This window comes from Amblyomma maculatum, chromosome 11 (assembly GCF_055883805.1).
Source record: "Amblyomma maculatum isolate TAMU_Amacu chromosome 11, ASM5588380v1, whole genome shotgun sequence".
NCBI lineage: Eukaryota > Metazoa > Arthropoda > Arachnida > Ixodida > Ixodidae > Amblyomma > Amblyomma maculatum.
The window spans coordinates 58,255,327-58,262,130 of record NC_139354.1 but is presented as its reverse complement, the minus strand read 5'-3'; positions in this window follow the sequence as shown (position 1 = coordinate 58,262,130).

The following is a 6,804-nucleotide window of genomic DNA, read 5'->3' as shown; positions in this document are numbered from 1 at the left end:
GAGCGCGTGTTCGCTGCGCAGAACTTGCGAATCGGAAACGTGGGACAGGAACAGATCTGGGGGAAGAGGGGAAGGTGGTGGATCGCCTGATGTGTTTATGTGCGTCATAGCATCCGCTTGAATGCGCACAGGACATGGGTACTTTGAACAAAGCAAATGTATGGACTGTGTTATTTGAATTGTGCGTCGAACGGCCTTAAGCTGTTTAAGGGCAGTGAGAGAGTCTGTGTAAAGATGAACTGCATTGAATGTAGGAAATGGTGGAAGCGAATGTATGGCATTGTAAATGGCTTGAAGTTCCATTGCCAGAGGGGTGCACATATCCGTGGTATATGTCACGTGAGAGTTGAGATGCGGATGAGAGGGACTATACACAGAAGTAACTCCTCGCTCTGCAGTATGTGATGCTTCGGTATATAATATGCATCCTTCGGGCAGATGTGCGGATGATACCGACGGGGAAGCAGTGGGGCGATTGTCCGTGAGCTGGCAGTCATGTAGTTGTAAAGATTGTTTGCGAGCTCTGTTTGCCATCCGCTGATCAACGAGTTCAGTGAGCGTATTTAGCTGGGCATACTCTAGAAGTACTGGTATGGGTGTTAGGCGGGGAAGAAATGTTATTGCACGCATAGCTTCACGATTGATGGCCTCAAGGGAGTCCCACTGTCTGCTCGTTAGACGTTGAAACTGTGCCTGGTAGATTATACGCGGCTGGAGGACAGAGGGAACAAGCTGGCGGGCCGTGTGAGCACGCGCGCCGCCAGAGCGCATAGCTATGCGACGAATGAGCCCTAGAGTAGCGTGAGCGGTCTTACGGATGGCTGTCAGCCACGGGGTGCCAGTCCCAGAGGAATGAAGAACACCAAGAATGCGAACGGTTTGTACCTGAGGAATTGGGGTATTATATATCATAAAATTTATAGTGGGAGCTTTCCGTAAGCCAGCTTTATTCCCAATTCGAATGAAACACGATTTTGTATGCGAAAGAGGTAGGCCCAAAGGAGGGAGGCGAAATGTCAATACATCCAGCGCATGCTGGAGGGCCGCCCGATGGACAGACTTATCTGGGTGACAGCACCATAAGGTTATATCATCGGCATACGCAAGCACGCGTATAGAAGGGGTGGCCTCTAGGGCTCGAACAAGTGGAATGAAGGCCACATTAAATAATGTAGGGGCGAGAACGGTGCCCTGGGGCACTCCTCTGTTTGAGGGGAAGTGACCAAAGGGCTTTCCATGGACACCCACACTGAACGTTCTATTGGTTAGAAAGGCGTGAATGGCGAGGAGAAACCTGTGAGGGAGACCAAGAGTTTGTAGGGAGGCAAGAATGGCTGAGTGAAGGATGTTATCATATGCCTTTGTTATATCTGTAGCGATCACAGTTCTAACAAGATGACTGTGCGGAGAGTGGTGAAGCACGTCAGCAGCCAAAGTAGCAAGACCATACTCTGTTCCTATCTGCGGGCGGAAGCCAATTTGGGATTCTGTATAATAATCATGGGATTCCAACCACCACGATAAGCGAGTGGCGAGAATGTTTTCGTAAAGCTTGCAGATTGTTGGCGTTAGGATAACTGGACGAAGGGCCGAGAGAGATACTGGAGGATTACCTGACTTCGGTATTGGAACAACAATAGAATGCAATAGAATGAATAGAATGCTTCCACTTGTCCTGCATGACACCAGTATGCCACACGTCATTTAATGCATCAAGCAGGGCCTGCAAAGCAGTCCCTTCCAAGTTGCGGAATAAGGAGTTAGGTATGCCGTCGTGCCCGGGAGCAGAGTTAGATTTGAGGCGTTCAATGGAGGCCAGCAGCTCTGCCATGGTTAGGTCAGAAGTAATCGCATCGGGGGGTTCGGTAGCCGGTAAGCAAGGTGGAGAAGTCGAGGTGGAATCATAGTGGGGAATAAACTGTCTGGCCGCCTGTTTTGCAAATGTGTCCTCATCTACATTCATCGCAAGGCGAATGCTCTCTGTGTAATCAGAAATTTGAGAAGAGCGCTCTATGGCGTGAAACACTCTCCAAAGTTGCCGATTACTCTGCTTGGAGGACAGGCGCTCACACCATGAAGCCCAACGTTGCCTTCCTAGACGCTTTTCATACCGCCTCGCACGCGCGGTAGCCCGGTGAAGAGCGGGGATAGCCGATGGGTCATCGGGGTTACGAGCAGCATAATGATCTGCCTTGCGACGCAGAGCCCAAAGATTCAGGAGGTGGATCTCCGGGTTGTGTTTCATTTACAGTGGTGGTAATCGTGTGGGACGCAAGAACAGCAGAGAGAGTAGACAATGCTGATGATGGGGTGAAATCAGATAAGCAATTGTCTGCGCGTACAGAGTCCCATGATGCTATTCGTACGCTACGGCGTATTTTACGTATCCGCGAAGGAGTGAGAGAGATAAAGATAGGACTGTGATCATTACCCCAGGTATCTGATTCAAACCCCCAACGAGGGCTACCAGGGCCTAACCACCAAGTCAAATTAGGTGAATAAGATCCACCTCGTGGACGGGTAGATGTATGCGGGTGGTTTAAAAGACGAAAAGAATTATCTCAAAAGCTTCCCTGGACGTGTGCACCGCTGGGAGAATCCGATGGGTAACCCCACGAGGTTTGTGCGCCGTTGAAGTCTCCACCGACTAGAATAGGGATACCCGAGTAGGTAGAACACAGAAAACGAACCCATCCAAGATTAGGAGATGCGGAACCAGGACGGCCATAAAAGAAAACTAGTATAAGTGGCGTGCCTACAGGCTTAACTAGGAGTGCTAACACCTCTTGGCGTGTGTTACACCACCGTGAAAGTTCGATCGGTGTGTGGGGAACTGAAGTGTGAATATAAATTGCAGATTTACCTGGGCTGAGGGAAGAGGTGATACAACGGCGATCAGGAATGGAAGGTGAATGGTAAGCGCAGAATCCTAAAAGGCGAGGAAGTGAGTTGTGCTCTCGAAGTAAGAAGGCCCACGCCTTTAGCTTTTTGTCGCGAAGACGGATGTTCACTTCAGAGGCCTTATTCGCAAAGCCTCTACAATTCCACTGCACCACCAGAGACAGTGCATTATCCATTGCGAGGCCGAAGAGCTTCTACGATGAGGGAGGTCACCTGCTCCATAAGGGCTAATATTTTATCCACTGTTGGGGTATTCGGCGTTAACGTCTTCTCTGCACGTGATTGTGGTTCGATGCTTCTTGGAGGTGATTCATCTGAAATCTTATCACGAGGTATTATACTTTTTCGAGAGGGGTGAGAGCGACGCTGTTCTCGGAGCTAGGTGAGTTCGTGGACGTGGATGCTGCGCCAGGTTGTAACACAGCGGAAATCCGCACAGCTGTCGTCGGTGGAGCAGAATCCATGCAGGTGCGTAGCCCAGCCTCGCTCGGCAACGCCGAGCTAAGCCTAGCCTGCGCCTGAGGGATCCGGTTGGACTTCCTTACTTGAGAGAAGGCCCACCGAGGCGGAAATCGCTCCACAGGGGCGTCTTCGTCATTCGTTCTTGCGGAGGGCACTGTCCTACCCACACAAAACGACAGTAAATAGGCGAAACAAGATAAAAACACAGAGCTCAAAGCGGACACCCCAAGTAGCACAAAGTGGGCTATGAAGGGTGGGCCCGATGTAGGCAATGCAGGACAGCCCCGGTGGGCTCAATGTGGGTGCTGAAAGAGGGGCCGACGTAGGCCCGAAGCGGGCTGTCGACAAAGCCCCGATGGGCCCCACTAGGGGCCGATGCAGGCAGCCCTTGCGGGGCTGCCCACATTTTTCCGGCATTGTTAAAAGGGCACATCCCGCCAAATCCCCGCGATGGTCCTACTTTGGACCGATTTGGGCAGCCGCTTTGGAGGAACATTTTTTTTTATTTCAGTTAGCCCCTCAGAAAATGACATAGTACCAATGCGGGTTCTATAGCGCTAGCCGCACTTGGGCTTGCCCACATTATTCTCCTAGGGGTCCGACGCAGGAAGTTGATGGAAAGCCCTAGTCCAAGTTTTCCCAATCAATATTTATGCGCATAATTAAGTAATTATTTTATACATGTCCGCACTTTCTAAACAGCCACAATATTAAATTTTACAATAATTCATAACATTCATCCAGCCGAAATGACTTCATGTACATCTTTTTCAGGCTACGGAGATGTGTGTTCTGAACAGCAATATAGTGCTGAGAGTTGCAGGCTGTCCAAAGCAACCACATAGAGGCAACAGTTAGCAATCAGTTTGTTTTAGTATTTGTAGCGCAATTTGCATGAACGCGAGAACTAAAGCCGTGTAAATTTCTAATCGACCTAACATGGCAACAACTGTTATACAAATCTTCTATAATAGTAATTTAGGGCAACATCTAATGCAAATAAAGGTTGGAAACAATGATTACGCAATTGCAAGCACGACTTCTAGCCCCATTACGGCCGATGTGGGACCTACAGCGATTTTGTGTGGGCAGCCCCAATTGGGCTGGGTTTTGAATCTAAAGCCCACTTGCTGTTGCACGTGCCTTCAAATTCCCCACAAGGGACCAATTTTGGTATCACGCGGGCCCTCTCGCCATCCAGCCCATTACGGCCCATGTGGGATATAAAGCAGTTTTATGTGGGCAGCCCCAATTGGGCTGGACGTTGCTTTTAAACCTAGAGCCCACCTGCTGTTGCACGGGACTTCAAAGTCCTCACAAAGGACCGATTTTGGTACCATGCGGGCACGCCCGCCTTCCAGCCCTATTACAGCCTATGTGGGACCTAAAGCGGTTTAGCTAAGGCTGCCTCATTTGGGCTTCACGAAGGCTTGCCCAAATTGAGCCCATGTTCATATTTCACCTGCCCTCAAGTAACCTACAAGGGGCCGATTGGGGCAGCATGCGGGTATATCCATTTTCTTGCCCCACTACGGCCGATGTTGGTCCCACAAAGATTTAATGGGGGCGGCCTCATTTCGGATCTATGAGGGCTTTCCCATAAAAAGCCCACATTTAGGTTGGATTGCCCTCAAATATCCGGCAAGGGACCCTTGTGGTCTGGATGCAGGAATGTGCTCTGCATTAGCCCAAGAAATGCCGCAATGGGACCCATGCGGGAGGAGCAGGGGCAAGCCCAAATGGGGCTTGCCCACTTTTGCCCCATCGGGGACCGATGCAGGTTTTATGATGGTTGTCCCAGCCCCACTTGCCTACATCGGACCTACTGGGGCCCCACATTCTGTGCTACCTTTGACGTATCAGCTCAGGCGCTTCTTCTTCGCACTCTTCTTCGCACGAGCCAAGGAAAATGTCTCATAAGAGAAAGAAGAGCAACGAGCGAGCCTTCTGCGTAATTTAGGTAGCGAAACTGTTATCAGCCCATTCGAGTACCGCAATCGCGCTGCTCTCAACACATTTTGAGCGGACAAAACATGTCGCCGTGATATGTGGCCCCCTGACAGATTAGGGGTAATATGCTGGCGACGGTTGCTTCGCGTCAGCGATTTCCGAACATGAAGACGGGAGTTACAGTGAGTCGGCCACAACTTGCTACGCGGATAAAGACTACAAAGTGATAAGGATATAAATGAGTGGATCATTATTTTTCAGATGTAAAAAAACAAATACAGTCGTGTTTAACAGTAGGGCTGGCGCGCACGAAGAAACCGTCGCTAACTTAAAAGTCTACCGTTGCACTGGGCAGTCCAGCCAATCCAAGGCTGCAATTGTATTCTCCAGCCATATAATTTTTGTATTTTCTGCCTTTCCTACTTTATATGGAAAACATTGCAATGTGAGGGTTCTATTCAGAAATATTGAAGCGTTGTTTGCGCAAGTGCCATTGAATGTAGCAAATGCCATTTATAGTGTACGTCAATAATCAGTAATGCAGGTAAATAATGTCAATTAAATATTGCAAACAAAACCTTTTCTGTGGCGCTCAAGGTAGCTGCCAGCAATAGTTAACTGGTTTCCTTCGCCTGTTTCTGAATTGTCTTTTTTAGCCTTTGGATCAAATTAGCTGGGACAAGAAGTATATGTGTGCAAATGCTGCACCCCATATTTCAATTGATTTCAGTTATCATCCAATGACTACAACCCCAAAACTCACTACTGATCCCACTGAAGGTCCTTATGATAATTTTCTGAGTGGCAGCCTTTGTTAAATTTAACACTGTAGAACATTATTCATATTGTTACGAAGCGGCAAGCCGATGAAGACAGGAGACAGAACATGACCGATGGCGATGATAGATGACGTTTTTTGAATGTTCGCGGGCCTAGCGCGAGAGCTCCTTCCCGCGCCACTGCTCGCTTCTTCTTCCTTGTCGTCCGTAACATGACCCGGGGCCACCGAACGATCGTCCCGATCATGGACGAGGAAGTTTAGCGATGTTAATGTTTTTATGGCATGATGATGGGCGTGTCTGGATGCTTGAAGAGGAAGAGGAAGAAGGAAGAATAGAACGGCTTGCCGGTACGAAGTCTGATGCGTGGGTGATCCGCCTCCCTTGGAGCTGTCAACCATCCGTCACCAGAGTCCATGGGACCGATGGCTCGAGGTCACGTCGGGCAGCTTGGGCGGGGGTTGCGTGTTCGTGTCCATCGGTTCCTTCGAGTCATTCGGATCTTTCGGGTCCTTCGTCTCGGTTCTGATTCGTATGTCTGTTCTCCTTGTCTTCAGGTCCGGGCTGGGGGCTGGGCGGTGGTAGTTGTTCAGGTCTGGGCTTGAAGGGCTGGGGCGAAGCTGCTCAGCGATGTCCCTGGGCCCTCGGTGATGATCCCGACTTAAAGATGGCGTCGGGGCTCCAAGGCGAGGATGGGGATGCCGTACCTCGC